The sequence below is a fragment of the Perca flavescens genome, chromosome 16, assembly GCF_004354835.1.
Source record: "Perca flavescens isolate YP-PL-M2 chromosome 16, PFLA_1.0, whole genome shotgun sequence".
NCBI classification, from domain to species: Eukaryota; Metazoa; Chordata; class Actinopteri; order Perciformes; family Percidae; genus Perca; species Perca flavescens.
The window spans coordinates 1,392,397-1,409,046 of record NC_041346.1 but is presented as its reverse complement, the minus strand read 5'-3'; the positions used below and the strand labels follow the sequence as shown (position 1 = coordinate 1,409,046).

General features: G+C 38.3%; 1 long non-coding RNA gene across 1 annotated transcript; it reads right to left on the bottom strand.

The window, feature by feature from the left end:
• Positions 1-2,665: 2,665 nt before the first annotated feature.
• On the bottom strand, positions 2,666-10,358 carry LOC114571339 (uncharacterized). Its single transcript, XR_003694635.1, has 4 exons — positions 10,081-10,358; positions 9,277-9,331; positions 5,887-5,994; positions 2,666-2,682 (listed from the first exon to the last, which is right to left on the bottom strand). It is a non-coding gene; the product is annotated as an uncharacterized LOC114571339 (long non-coding RNA).
• Positions 10,359-16,650: the final 6,292 nt, after the last annotated feature.

Below are 16,650 nucleotides of genomic sequence, written 5' to 3'. Positions count from 1 at the left end.
GCGAATGACCATGGGGACCCTTTTCTAAACTACTATTTCTAAATGAGCTAGAGACATGGTTTCAACTCCAAAATTTCTTTTTTGTTTCTGGGATCCTGAAAATCACTTAAAATGTTAGGATTTCACAAATAAAGGTCAAACCTGACTTTCACCAACCCTATGGGGACACATGGCAAATTCTTTTAATATTTATAATATTTATACCCCCATTCCATTGAAATACTCCTCCTTCTATTATATAAATTTTTTTCAGCTATAAAGACCCTATATTTACTTTTATCACTCGTTGTTGTATATTACAGGTGAAATAATTAAAGAGCCACCAGGTGGCGCTTCCATGGTTTTTGTTTTTATGTTTTGATGCTCCTCTTGCCTGTCTTAAGTTTGTTTTGGCCATTTAATGTCACAAATGTTTTCTGATTCTGCAAGGGTGGACAAGCTGGTTTAAAGAGAGTAGCTCTGCTCCGCAAACAGACCTGCTATGCCCTATCCTCCACTCCAAACTCCAGACTACTGACATCACAATAAAACCGCTGATCATATTTAGACCCTATATACCCTCATTGATAAACATATAAAAGAATATACATGCTTTTTTTTATTTACTTTCAAAAAGCTTTAGTGTATATATGACACAAGACTGTTCTACAAAGCTACTGAAAGTAATGTAAAGGGCATTTTAATGACTTTTTAATGAACACAGGACTTTGTATGCTGTACTAAAATGTAAAAAACAAAATGCCAATTAGAATTTGGCTAAAACTCATTTGAGTTGTGTGTTTGAACCAAGTGCACCCATACCAGCGAGGTGGGGGTCCGTCCACTTACAAAACAAGAATTGAATCAATAATATAACACACTATCTTGCATGCAGAGTTCTGTAAGCTTCTCCTACATGTCGAGAGGAAAAACTAAATATAATGCAAAGAGGCTGAATTAGGCCAGTTTATCAGAATTTAAAACCAAAAAATAAGCAATTAAATTTTGGACACATCTAAACATAGTGACCCCCTCATATTATCAGTGCCAAGAGATGAACAAAAATGGACACCCACTTACCCAGCTGAGTTCACAAACCTGTTCCACCAAAGCATCAGGAACATAACCAACAACTCAACTAGATTACACTACAGTTTAAACAAAAACTACATCATCTATTTTCCAATAGATGATGTAGTTTTGTTTAAAACTACATGTTTTGTTGCTCTAAATCAACCGGACACCATAGCAGATTATTTGAGCATGGTTACGGATCGGCACAGTACAGACTGAGTGCGCATAGCCTTGCCATTGAAAACAGGTGACAAAGGAAAACCTGGCTCCCTGTAGAGCAAAGGCTTCCACTGATTGCACCCTTTAGTGAGCCTAAAACAGAGCCAAACTTCCTCACTTAACATGTCAAATATATAAACATTTGGAAAATATATTTCCAAAGAATATATATAAGAACCAAAAGGTTTTCTATAGCTCTCAGATTAAATTAAATTACCAGTCCTACTAGGAGAAGACACTAAGAGCTGTGAGCAGGCAGCAGTCTGTGTTGCTTCCATAAACGGAGGGACAGTGAGTGATAGCAGTCGCCTGCACCTTGTACTTGTTTTGTTAATTTTTCTTTGTTTCCTGTCGGTATTGTTCCAACCAACCTTTGACTTGTAGTACTTTTATATATTCTAGTTCATTCAGGAATGCCACAGAAGCAATGGTGTTTACATTGCAGATTAACTTTATTATCACAACTCATCCATATACAAATTCATTTGTCCTGGCTCTTTGCTTCCTTCTCCTTCACCTCTTTTCTTACTTCCTACAAACCTGTCTGTCTCTGCCGACCTCGATTTTCTCTCTACAAACTTTTTCTCTCTTTACCTCTGTTTCTTATTTTAAAAAGGTTCAGGAACGCTTTCTCTTTCTACACACCCATCTATCTCTCCCTACATAGTCTCTCTCTCTAATATACATACCTGTCTCCTCTCTAATCTACATACCTGTCTCACTCTCTAATCTACATACCGTCTCTACATACCTGTCTCTCCTTTCTACATACCTGTCTCTCTACATACCGGTCTCTCTCTACCCACATACCGGTCTCTCTCATTTCCTACATACCCGTCTATCTCTACATACATACCTGTCTATCTCCCTGCAAACCTGTCTCTCTCTAAAAACCTTTCACTCTCTCTACAACCTGTGTCTCTCTACCTCCATTTCTAACCACCCATGACCCACTACCACAATGTTCTTTATGATAAAAATTTAAATTACATCACTCAAAGAAATAATAGTCAGAGCATGTTGACATATTAAATTTGAAAACAAAAGAGCTATAACAATCTTAATAAAATGTCTTTGCGTGCTCAGATATGAGCTGAATTGAAGTTAGCGCTGTACCTAGTTGTGGGATTGTAGAAGAACTTAGATGGCAAAAAAAGAATTATGTTCAGTGATTACAATTTAGATTTCCATTAGTTATTTTTCTAGATGCTTTAAAGTGTCAATGCGGTTCTTCACATAGAACTTAACTGCCTTCCAGCTCCTTCCCTAAGCACCTCTGAGGATCCCTTGATAGATGCTTCACACTGGGCTTTGCCAGGAACCCTGCCAGAGTTGATGTTGTCCATGAGATTGCTCTCCACAGCCTGGACCTCCTCTGTGCTCCACTTCTTTTCGCCATTTTTGATGAACCTTAGACAAAGAAGTAAGGCCAATCAATGTAAAATTGCTTGCAGAGTTTAAAGATTAAAAATCTAAAATGATGGGTGTCTGGACAGTAGTAACTAGGTGGTTTCTATTGTGTAATAATAATAATAATAATAATAAGTAATTTAGACTGAAAAAAAAAAACTGTAAAAGTGTGGTTGTTACAAGGGGACTAGATGGCAACTAGATGGTTGCTAGATGTTACCTCATAACCACCTAGGGCTGCACAATAGAGACACAGCACATCACGGTCATACTCCCACCAGAGAGGAAAACATCTTTCCGCTCTACATCGACTTGTATTGGATGAAGGTGCCTCATCTTCAATTTTGTCTGCTGGCAAACCGAAACAGTCCTAAAAGCTGCTGTGTGGTGATATTTACTACCAACAATGTATAGAACCCAGAACCTAAGTTTTCATAAGTTGTGGAACGAAAAACTGAGCTTTTATGATGACAAAAGTGGATATATACGTGAGGAATCAGCAGAGAGAATGGTTAGACTGTGGGATTCTGACACTAAGCTAACAATATGCCCAATGTTACGTTTGCAGCAAGCATTTTATTAACAAGTCAAATATCCAAATGTCAGTTTTAGACTAACTACAGTCTGTAAGGTAAGCTAACACAGGTAATGTTGGACATAACTTTAGTTTAGTGTCAGGATTCCAGTCTTCCCATTCTTCCTGCTGATTACTCATGTTTCTGTTGTTTGCTAGCAGACGGAATAAAGAGGAGAAAACCTTGACACAACACAAGTAAACGGAGGGCAGAGAGCTGTTTCCCCCTGGTGGGGCGGGACTTAAATATGCTTCGTCTCTATATGGAGAGAAAAAAAAAAAAAATAAATGCTTTTCTTTTTGTCACAATATACATTTTACTTAAATTTAAAATTCATGATGATGTAATATTTTGTTGGGGTCTTTTTCCTATATCTGAAAAACATGATTTGTAGGCCAGGGTATCTCTGTTTCTTCAATCTACATATTGCACTTGGCCATATTGTGATTTTGATAATATTTTGATTAATTTTTCAGCCCCATAAGTCCCTAACAACTACTTAGCAAAAACCAAGCAATGCTCTACCAACCACCTGGTTGGTACTGCACTTCCTTTTTTAGCCTTGATCTGGCTGCAAGTAAGTACCAGTTTCGTTTACTTACTGACAAAATCAGCTTTATATCACATAGGACTACGTAAATAACATGAGACATTTGTACATAGCTGACCAGATCCCTTTTAGTTAAGCTCACATGCAAATTCACAATTACTTTTATGGCTTTGTAAATCATTGTCCAAAACCAATTTTTACGTTAATCTTGATTGCTATACCTATGTGAGTACTGACGAAAAATAAAAAACGAGCCAAATCAGTGCTAGCAACACAGAGCTGCTGCAGCTAATGCCCAGAGCTCCCACTGACCTAAAACGGCAGTTTTGGGGGCATAAGATAAAGTGTGTGAGAGTGCCTTTGTGTCTCTTAACAGACACAAAATGCAATTAAAATGTCTGTACAACATGAACAGGGCCCTTACATGACAACTAGATGCATTTGTGTTCAGCCCAGCCTCTGTAATAATCATCACAAAAGCAGTTCCCTGTGTATTTGTAGCATTTATATCCATTTTGTGTGTGATCCATCTAGCGTTGGTGAGTAGGAGTCTTGTCTGTGTTGATTGTTGTGGTTTCCTTAGCCGGGCTAGCAGGCCCGGCCGGCGTTCCAACTTCTGCTTCCTGCCTGCCCTCCTGGCTTACCGTGGCCGACAACAATCCAGTGAGCCCGCTGGTCTGGTGGAGGTCTTCCAGAAGACCATTCAAGCCTTTGCTGTGAAAATTTTTATTTTATTTCCCCTCAAAAATAGGTAATTGAGCACTGTAGTGGTTATGACCATATTAATGACTATGTTACTACATGGAAACGGGCCAAATGATGCCTGTTTCTTGTGCAGTAACAGCCTTACTGAAGGCTAGCTCTAGCTCCATAGTTACATTACTCCAAGCTTCTTCCTTTGTGAACACCTCCGCTCTTCACTCTTCACACACGACGCCTCCAACCTGCACACTGTTTACCTTTTCCTGCTACAACTGAATTCAAACGGGACTTTAGCACGAGACTACAGCTAGCCGTCTGTAACACTATTTTACTGTACAAGGCAAACATAATTTGGTCCGTTTCCATGTAGTTACATAGTCACTAATATGGTCATAATCACTACAGTACATTTACAGTACTACTACTACATTTTTGAGGTGGGAAATAAAAATTTTTGCAGCGAAGGCTTGAATGGTCTTCTGGAGGACATCCACCAGACCAGCGGGCGCTCGTTGGATTGTTGTCGGCCACGGTAAGCCAGGAGGGCGGGAAGGAAGCAGAAGCAGGGACGCCGGCCGGGCCTGCTAGCCCTGCTAAGGAAACCACAAAAATCAACACTGGCAAGACTCCTACTCACCAACGCACACAAAAATGGATATATATGCTACAAATACACACAGAACTGCTGTGTGATGATTATTACCAAATAATTATATTAATAATATTCCTGGCTGAACACACTCACTCATGAATTTAAACAATGGCTAAGTTGCTTAACGCATCTTGTTGTCATGTAAGGGCCCTGTTCATGTTGTACAGATGTTTTAATTGCATTTTGTGTCTGTTAAGAGGCACAAAGGCACTCTTTATCTTATGCCCCCAAAACTGCCGTTTTAGCTGAGTGGGAGCTCTGGGCGTTAGCTGTATTAGCTCCGTGCTGCTAGCACCGAATCGGCTCATATTTTTTTGCTATCGACGGTACTCACATACAGTAGGTATAGCAAGATTAATGTAAAAATTGCCAGGAGTTCTCCTTTAATACTATTGATTACAGAAAAATGCCATATCATTAAATACCAAATTTAAGTACCGGAGGAGTAGGCCAAATCCCATCAGTGGTAGTCAGCCAAATTTGTATATTTTCTGAAAATGGCTCAGAAAAGTATTGGTCTAGAGTTTAAGATGTTGGGTCTTAAAGTTCAATGAGGCTGTGATTAACCTAGAGTTTTAAACAAGCGCAAATTTACAATAGCTGCGACCACTTAGTGCTGTGGAACGGTACCAGGTCCGTCGGACTTAACAGGTTAAAACCAAGACAATTTCCCCACTACTGTTATTGTCAGACCAAGTTGTGCATTGGATTGTATGTGAACTTACAAATACACTTTCTGCTCGCTTGAGTTCAGGAACACTTATGTCCTCCTTTTCAGGGACGGAACTTAGTTCAAGGATCACTGTAGAGTCAGAAGAGCTCTGGTCCATTTCCTGGGGATCAAATACAAAAAAAAACAATTATTGTTGTTAGATAAACTAAATGTATGCCATTTACTTATTGATAATTTTTCTGTTAAAACTAATTGATTTTAGAATTCCTCTCCCACTACATTCCATATTAGTATTACTATACACCACATCTAACGTACCTAGTATAACCTGCTAAACTGACTGACTCTACTCAACCTTTTGGTGACCTTTTTAAAATCTGTAATCTTTGACACTGATGATGATGATGGATAAAGCCTAACAAACATTTTTTTCCAGATTAACCTAATGATGAAAATGTGACATATTATGGTGGGATTCATGTAGGCTTATTATTACTTGAGATTATGTACAACTCTGTGATTTTATAAAACAAAATCTATAATACAATGACTTACACAAAGCAAAACCTTACTTGGAAAAAAATATGAAACCTACGACTCAGGCTAAATACTGGATCATCCTGCAATGGCCCACTTAAGCCAGTTATGATGCCATGTTGTTCAATAAAAACATGATGCAGAGAGAGGAAGGGATTGCTAGGTGTGTTTGCTTAAAAAGTAGGAAGTTTACATTGGCATGACAGAAAGGTAAGCTATGTTTGATTTGTGTTGCAGGCTAGTTAACTTACGGCGTGAGTTTAAGCAGCAGCCATAATGAACCGATAACATGTATGAGGGCCTATGGCAAGAATGCTGTGACTGAATGATTACAGTTGCTAAGTATAATAAAACATAATGCTAATGTTACTAGCTGCAGCTCTTCTTATGGTGCTGTTCGAGGTTTCTTCCTAAGAGGGAGTTTTTCCTCGCCACTGTCGAACTGCTTGCTCTTTCGGAATTGTTGGGGCTTTGTAAATTATAGAGTGTGGTCTAGATCTAATCTGTAAAGTGTCTCGAGATAACTCTTGTTATGATTTGATACTATAAATAAAATTGAATTGAATTATGATGCTGCTGAACTTTTCTCATAAACTTGTAGCTGATGATCACATTATTATTAAGGGTGCAGTTATAGGCAGTCATTACAGGTAGCTGTTGGACTGTTTACATTTTCCACTTTAAAAATACATACACAGGGAAAACAACATTTAAACAAATAGCTAATATTTCTGCCTTGCCGCAGTAATTTATAACTATGAAGGTAAATATGGTGCAAAACGTGAGAGAAAAAATGGTCCACCTATTGAAAAATATTCATTATTAAGAATTTCGACAAATGTGTAGATTGATTTTACAGATACAATGATAGCTGCAAACTTGTAATGCAACATTTACCCATCATTATTTAATATAAATAATAATAATATATAAAAATCAGTAAACGTTGCATTACAAATTTGCTACTGTCATTGTATCTATGGTAAAATAAATCTACACATTTGTGAATTAGTGTTATTACATTCAGATCACGGTTTTGAGAATGTTTTCTATGAGTGACGATCTCAATTTCCAAGTTCAGATTTTTTATGTTCTCTGGAAGCTGGTCCAAAGATCGACACCATAGTGGTTAAAAGCTGCTTCCCCTGTTTTGTTCTGACAGTAGGTTTCAGTAGTAGTTGCTTATGTTTTAATCTAAGGTGTCTTGGTTGAGAATGTTGTTGGAATATGTCATGCAGGTAGTTCCCATGGAAGGTCCCATCCCCTTTAGTGTCTTAAAAACTAACAGAGGAGCCTTAGAATCAATTCTGTATTAAATTGGGAGCCAGTGTAAGGACTTTAAGACTGGCGTAATATGATCTGTTCTTTTTGTTTTAGTAAGGATCCTGGCTGCACTATTCTGTACCATTTGAGAGGTTTTAAAGTCTTTTTAGGGAGTCCAGCACATTGCAATAATCAATCCCACTAGAAATGAAAGTATGTATGATTTTTTCAAGATCCTCCTTTGAAATATATTCTTTTAGTTTATTGATATTTTTAAAATGAAGGTATAATGATTTTATGACTGTTTTAATGTGACTGCTAAAATTTAAGGATACCAAGGTTGTTTTTTTACCACTTTCTTTGCTATTAAGCCTTTCCTTTAAAGCAAGGTAGAAAGTTTGCATCTTTCCTCCTCATTTCCAAAAACTACCATCTCAGTTTTATTTTTGTTAAGCTGGAGGAAGTTCTGTGACATCCAAGTATCTATTTCTTCAAGGCACTGTCAGAGAGTGTTAATGGGGTTATAGTCATTAGTAAAAGATATGACAGGAGATAAATGTTTACAACAGAACTTAAATAGATCAAATTGAAACGTTATAGAGCATCAGGGTAATCTCATTTGGTAAACTATAAGATGGCAGCCATAGAATGTTGAGGATGTTTCATACATTGCATTGTTTGATGTGTGACAGTGCATGACAGGGTTTTCCTGAGATTTCAGAGCGCTTAGGTGCAATGACGCCACACATTCATTTGCATATTGGTGATGTCATTAAACAGTTATTTTTGCAAAAGCTTAGCCGAGTTGTTGTTGGTTGCAGCTAGGGAAAGATCATTAGAAGCAAAACTTGGAGGAGCTTGTCACTAAAATGAGAATAGCTTGTCCACCTTAAAGGTCAGCCCACGGTTGGTGAGTGAACCTTAGCTAAAGTTGTCGCTAGCTCTGTGCCGGGCTGGCTAACCGTTTCACTTTAAACCAGCAGGTAGCAAGCAGGACACGGGAACTTGGCTTGGGTCTTGAGGAGTTATAGCAATTACCAACAGATATACTGTACACAGACTAAAATTCTACATTCACATCTATTATGCAAATGATTATTAACTTTATACTCACAAACACAAGTCCCTATCTTTTTCACCTCTCTTTTTCCACCACACACTATCTAATGTGTGGGCTGTACCTGGGGCTGCGTGTGCAACATGCATGGTGTGTGTGTGGTTGTGACACTGTTTGTGTCCATCATACAGCACGTGTCCAGAAGACAACAAGCAGGAGCCCCTCCTGTTCATCGACTTCTATACAGTCTATGTTCGCAGTCCAGATGATGTCCAAATTGTTTTTATGTTTATACGCTTTGGCCCTGACCCTAAGCTCTATAATGGCAGAGATAACCCTGCATGAGACTCAGAAAGTTGGATTTATCAACAAAAATGCAGGTGGAATACTCGTACTATTGGGCCTTTGCCATGCAACACATCAACTTTCTGAGTCTCATGCCCCAAACCAACACTGATTTCCATGACAATATTTCCAAACAAACATTCTATAGCAGACATTTAATGTGTACCAGCAAAATGACCAAAAAGAGATCATTAAGTGCAAATTCATATTACGAGTTGTCCTAATTATTACTTTACTGACCTGAAGAATTGAAAGGGCTGTCACGGTGACCATGAATGGTTGTCAAATCTTCTTCCTGCAAGTCATATCATATATCATATTAGTCACACATTTTAGCTGCATTTCTCCAGTTTATTAACAGTAGATTAGGCAGTACGTGTCACATGCACCATCAAAGAGGTAGTATAACACTGTATGTCCATATTTTCGATAAAAGGATGTTTTTTTATATGGGAAAACATATTTATCTCTCTGGAGAAAATAGTTCCCCAGCCACCTCTCCTTCTGTAGTCACCACTCCTTCTCACTCAACACCCCACCCCACACACAGCACTATCTGATTCTGACTATAAGACACATGTTGCAGCACACTTCATTTCAGCTCAGTATCAGTGCATTTAACATGATTGCAGCCATCTCTCTTGATTTATACTTTTGTTTAACCCCCCCCCCTCCACCCCACACACACATACGTATGGTAAAAGTTGCAAAATGGCGACAGGTCACGGCATGTGCACGTTACTAAATGGCTGACCTGGTCCTGAGAACCACACCTGCTACTGTCCTAAACTAAGGTTTCCATTTGACACGACGACGGCACAATTTACTGTAAACTAAGATGGTGTTGGTTTATAAACTGTAATGTTAGCTGCCATTAAACTAGCTAGCATTAACTTATTTGGCTGACAAGATATAAGTTAGCCTTCTAACATTTTACTTTCAAATTAATCTATAAGAGTTGGTTTACATGTGATAACAGTACAAATCTATTTTAAACAGAATTGTAAATGGTTTAAATGGCAGTAAAATCAATTTTAGACTCACCATCTCTCCCCGATCCATGACTCCAGCCTGCTCTCGTCCATGCAGTGAAGATCTGACGCAGAGTTCACAGCTTACATGAGGGGAGGGGCTGGACACCATGGGGACTCCGGCACACACACTTGCCACATGGCCGGAGTGGGGGATGGGCGTGGTCGGGATGGGGACTTGAACATGACATACGTGTGTAACAGTGTTTTCTTTTAAACGGCGTCAGTAGCTCAATTTGAGACAACAATCGAAACCAAACGAACCCTGAAACCTTTCAGCATATAAACAGACGAATGCTTTTGGCTTAACTTGAAATAAAAATAATTATTTTTTTAATTTATTATTAGTTAGTTTTTTTCCTCAAAATTAAGCCAATGAAAAGTGTACATACTAAATGGATACATTTTTCCTCATTAGCAAAAATTAATAATTATAATAAATATTCATAACATTCTTCAAAATATCTGTATATGCTTGTGCATGTCAGCGTGCTCTTATCTGTTCAGTTGATATTTGAGTTCACACCACGTCAAACTCACCTAATGTAAGGGGAGGGCCTGGACACGCAGGGGACCCTAAACACACACCTCATGTTCGCCACATGGTAAAGGCATGCCCAGAGTGGGGGATGGGCGTGGTCAGGATGGGGACTTGAACATGACAGATTGTGTGTAACAGTGTTTTCTTTTAAATGTGGTAACATTAGCTCAATTTAAGACTACAATTTAAATCATACGCTACAAACCCTGAAAGTTTTTAGCATATAAGCAGACAAATATTTGGCATTATTTGAAATTAATTTCTTCATTATTAGTTTTTTTTATACTAAATTAATACATTTTTCTCCCCATCAATACAAAATTAATTAATAATAATTATTATACATATTTTTATCTTACATGTACATAACATTCATCAAAATATATTTCATATATTGTAGTTCTGATTCTCAACTTTATAACGCAGCTCCCTCTCTTCAATCTCTCTCTAAATCGCTGCACCACAAACCCTGGTTGCAGCGCTCGTTGAGCCACCGTCTAAAACTGCCATTTCCACCAGCTGACAGTTTGTAAACAGAAATAAATGCATTATGGATCATTTTATTTCTATAGTTTGTAAGCTCACTCGACCAGCTGACTTCTGTTGAAACAGAAGATGTCTCTAACGTTTTAAAACCAGCCTCTGGAGTCTTGACCAGCTGAGTCGCAGCAACACCATTAGCTGGTTTGTAGACTGCTGAAACTGCAATGTTCTAAAACAGTTGTGTCTCGTTGCCAATCTTTGGTCTAAACTCTTCTATAATATATTAGAAACTTCCAATTTGATAAAGTCAGTGTTTATCAGACCACAAATGAGACAATTATTAGAACAACACAGAATCTCTCACTTGTTACTCAAAATTGTCATGAAAATATGAAATACCATAAGTATGTCAAAATACACTGAAAGGGGCCTTTAAGATGTCCTGTTTGCTTTAGAATTTGAGTGAAAAAAAAAAATGTAATTGTGCTGAGAGCAAGCGAGCAATTCGGCAATTCTGAGAGGTGCATGATGCCAGGGGTAGAGCAGCGCCTGGTTGGGCGGCACTGCTCTCAATGGATTGGCCCGCGCAGAGCGATTTTGCCGGCTTTTATGTGTAGGCAGCTTTAAGCAGTCTGGACCATAGAAATTATATGGTTTTGAGTATTGTTATTAATACATGAGCTTAAAGTTTTCAGAATTGTATTCATAGTTCCCTTTAGGCCTTACAGCTTTTTAAAGTTAATTACAAAAGTAACAATATATTCATCATTGTTAGCTTATACTATGTTATCTATATGTAAATGAAATGTAGGGATAAGATGCAGATCTGAAGCAACATCAGAAGTATCCATGGTGAGAAAAAAAAGGGAGAATGGATGGCAAGCAATAAAGCTGAACTGCACCAAACCTTCAAATGAGCTTGAATATCAGGTATGATAGTCCAGCAATGAGGTGGCATAACTAAAATATCAAAACCATATTATAAAAGGTTGCTCAAATCAAGCAAACTGATTTGTTCTGGTTCATAATAGTGATATAATAACAACCACATACAAAAGCTATAATTAGAATTCCTTTGAACAACAAGTATCACTCCAAGTTTGAGATACAACATTACACAAACTGATAGCTGGTGCAACGGACAAAAGCTGTTCATCTGCACACACACTGCCATGAAACAGAGTTGGTTGGCGAAGTATCTATATACTGTATATATTTAGAATATTTTCCCCGCTTTATTTTGCCATCAGACAGCCCTTTACTAAAAGGAATGGAAGTTGTTGTCTATGCTCTCTTGAAAGCCTTCTTCATTGATAAACACAGCAATTTTAATCTAGCAGAAAACAGGAGTTGCTCTTCTACCACTGCGGCCAGCAGTTAGTTGCTTGTCTAGTTCTGTCTCGATTGTTAAGTTAGTTTTTGTTATTGTGTGCCTTTTCATTAGCTTTATGTAAAAGAAAAAGTCTGTGCTAGGCTAACATTATCTGCCCTGCTATATATTGTGCCTTTATCACAACATACTATGGCCTGTTGTAAGCTATTACTTAAGTATTAAAATATCTTAATCATCTCTTAAATAATTATAAATATAATGAACACATATTTAATGCATTAGTCTTTATTGAAAATGTATAGCATAAAATAACGTGAGGTTTTGTTTGGAAATAACCTCAAACTGAATTCATGCCAAACTGTCTGTTCCTCTGGGCCTCTCTGCTTCAGAGGTCACAACCAGGTCAGTTGAGACATTGGGTGGGGGAGGGAGGACTGCAATCTGCACCTGCACTACTGCTGCATTCAAGGGAATATGGAAATTGCAATTTTACTGACCCTGACTGGTCATGTTTTTACTAAAATGGAGGACTGCAGATTTTTTTTTTGCAGTTATTTTAAGACAATTTAGCTCTTGCTGAGTAATTCAATGCATCCTCTGACCCGGATGACTGAGAACACACTTTAAATTATGGATTTGACTTTTCTGTTTGTGAAATTTACCTCAACATGAAGACCCATAGTTCTGTAATATCCAGGCACACCTGAACACACAGTTAGAAACATGCTTGTTTGTTTAAACCTAAACAGCCCAAGTTATGAAGGATACAGATGCAGCAGCATGATTAATCCATGTGAAACATATTACATTTTTTAGCAAACTAGGTTGGGCTGAGTGTAAAAAAAAAAAGAAAATCTGGGCTAGGGTAAGTAATGATCTTATCAAACAGAATATACAGATTTCTTTGTAAGCAATAGCAATAGCATGGCTTAAGGGTTATAAGGGGTTTGTGGACTACAGATGAAAATTAGCCGGTACGGCTAAATCTGGCACATTTACATGTTGGACATTGTACTCATGTTGATTTTAAATAAAGAAATCTATATATATTATATATATACATACAGTTATTTGTTAATGAGGGGGGAAACATAGATATGGTAGCTTTCAACCAATGAATGATTTATGAAACTGGATAATGCAGCTGAGTCTGGCCAAGTCCTGAGTCCTGTTTAACCTTACCAGAAGCAGGAAGTATGCTCTTTCAGCCTTTTGCAGTGGTGTTGATTTTTGCATCCCACTTCAGATCCTGGGATATTGTGTATTCTTGAATGTGTGTCCCAGTGGTGACTACTGAGCCAAGAATGTTAAAGAGGATAGGTAAAGGTCCCAACTTTTCCAAACTTAAATATATTACAGAAGTTATAATTATGAAATAGGCTATATATATTAAAGCCTACCTTTTATTTTTGCTCTCTATCAAAAGAAAAATATGTTGTATGCTGTAAATCAAGGCCCAAACGCACTGAAAGCGATAATTGACGCAGTTCTTTTGACCTGCCTTATTTGACCTGCCTCATTTGATGCTTCCATGGCGCACTGCAGGCATCAGATTTTAAGCGCCAACACCACAGAACCAGCAGTATTGTAGAAAAGGTCGCTATTTAGGCAAAGGTTTTGTATGTTACAGATCCCCCCATCAGTAGAGGCATTGTACTTTTTGTGCCACAACGGACATTTAATTTTTTATATTAAGAAATATTTAAGTTGCATTCATTCAATTTCACTTTTTTTATAATGACTATAAGCTACAGAACAAGTTTATAGTCCAGATTATGGATACATGACCACTGCATCAATCCTTCCCATTTTTTCAGCTCATTTGTAAATGCCATCACAATGATTACTGGGCTTTTAAGAGAAACTTTCACTCAGTTGCCGTGACATTTTTGAATGGTTTAGGTGCACAGAAGTATGAGCTTGATTCACACAATCATAAACATCCCCTCGTGTTTCACCATCAACAAAAATAAATAGAAGGCTGTTTGTAGAGCGGATCTGTGTGGCGTATACACACAACTATCATGCTGCTCTCACAGCTGGTGTGGCCAGTTTCATAGCAATAAACTATGATCACAGTCAGTGAGACAGCTAACAGACTAGAGTAGACTAACGCTTTTGTTGCGTATTGGCCATTTAAAACCTTGGGTGTACTTCAAAACGCGCGTGTCAGGTGCTTTTAGTGCATTTGGAACTTTAAGCTCAAACTTTTGCCACGGAAGCTACTGTATTAGAAGGATACTCCTGAAAATTTAAAGAGTGCTGGAATGTGGAACGTCTGATACTTGTAGAATGGGATTATTATCTTCAAACCTTTGCCTATCGTCTTTAAGGGCAGATGGAGGGTGCTCAGGGGGGGCTCTTCCTGAAGTCCGCAATCATCTCCAATGTCTTCTGAGCATTTAGTTACAGGTTGTTGTGGCTGCACCAGGATGCCAGCTGCTTGACATCATGTCTGTAAGCTGACACATCATTGTTGGATATAAGCTTTACAGGGGGTCCTGGAGGGGCAGTCAGTAGTGTATAGAGTAAAGCAGGGGGAGAGCACACTGCACTGTAGGGCTCCAGTGCAGAGAGACATGGTCAGTGATATGTGTGCTTTCTGAGCCTAAAATGATGTTTCCTATTCGTATTTTGGAAATGGCCAAGATGGGAAACCCCATCTCCAGCATAACGGTTTTGGGTTAAATTCCCACTGCGATACATCAACCAATGTGTCCCTGAGCAAGACACTTAACCCCTAGTTGCTCCAGAGGCGTGCAACCTCTGACATATGTAGCAATTGGAAGTCACTTTGGAAAAAAGCGTCCTCTAAATGACATGTAATGTAATGGAACTGTAATCCACAAATCGAACCTTTGCAAGGTTACTAGGTCTGGTTATATAGTTATATTAGATGAATGAGGAAATGAAGATATTAGGCACAGGCGTTCGACATGATGAAGATGTTGCATGCATGGTTAGTAGCCTATATTACCAAGTTTCTAATGGTATGAAACAAAACTATGAAGAAATAACTGAGCAAGAACATTTAGAGATGCATCTGAAGGGCCAATATAGTGAGGTGTGTTTTACAGTTTCATAACCATTTGTAAATAGATTCATTAATTCACTAGTATAGTTGATGGATCATCAGGATAAAAAACATTTTGAAAATCAGTAATCCTATCTTGATAATTTAGGTCTATAAACAGGTAACTGGCAAAGTAAATACAGTTATAGTATTATAACAGAAAGATAAACTAGCTATCTGCAATATAATTACAGTAAAATGTAACATTTAACTTAACTAAGGCAACAAGATTTGTTCATAATTCTCTTGTTATGTTAGACAATGAATAGCCTCATTTTAGTTACAATTGCAAATTAAACAAAAAGAAAAAACACATTCTAGGAAATGTTTAAGCAGAGATAGCTTTTTCAAGTGGAATTGAATAGGCGGTTAAATTGATTTTATGTTAAACCACTAGATATTGATCAAATTGTAGGACTTTAATTTTAAGTATTCTGAGTTTGAGTTACTATGGCTGAGCTAACAGAAAGTTCAAATTGTATTATGCCGTAATACCATCTCCCACCAGGAGGGGCGCATCATTGACTGAGTTAAATTTTCATTATGCTGCAATACCATTTATTACCAGGAGGGGCGCATGTACGCAGAAAAGTTCACACACTTGCAATACCACCGTTTGCCAGTAGGATGTCAGCGTCTTACACACACACACATTTTTCTCATGAAAACCCCCCCAAAGAGGACTTTGGAGTTATTGATACTGGGCATATTAGGAAGCTGTTTTCTATGCTTTGAGAGGGGTCTGCCCGTGGGGACCCTGATTTTGGTCCCCACCGTGACACGAGTCCCCACCGTGTGAGTGTGTATTCCGGTCAAGGTCCTCATCGGTATAGAAATGCGACACACACACACACACACACACACACACACACACACACACACACACACACACACACACACACACACACACACACACACACACACACACACACACACACACACACACACACACAATGCCTAGTCTATCCAAGTTCGCTTACCAGTACTTTGTATCCTGTTGTCTGCTGCTGCTCTAAACCTGCCTACTCAGCTACCGGATTCCTGCCTGTTGCTTCCTGCTCTCTGTTGGATCATAGGTAATAAAGATCTGCTTCACTACTACAGTCTGTCTCCTGGTCATTCCTTGACACCGGTGGGGCCGTCAGACAGGGTT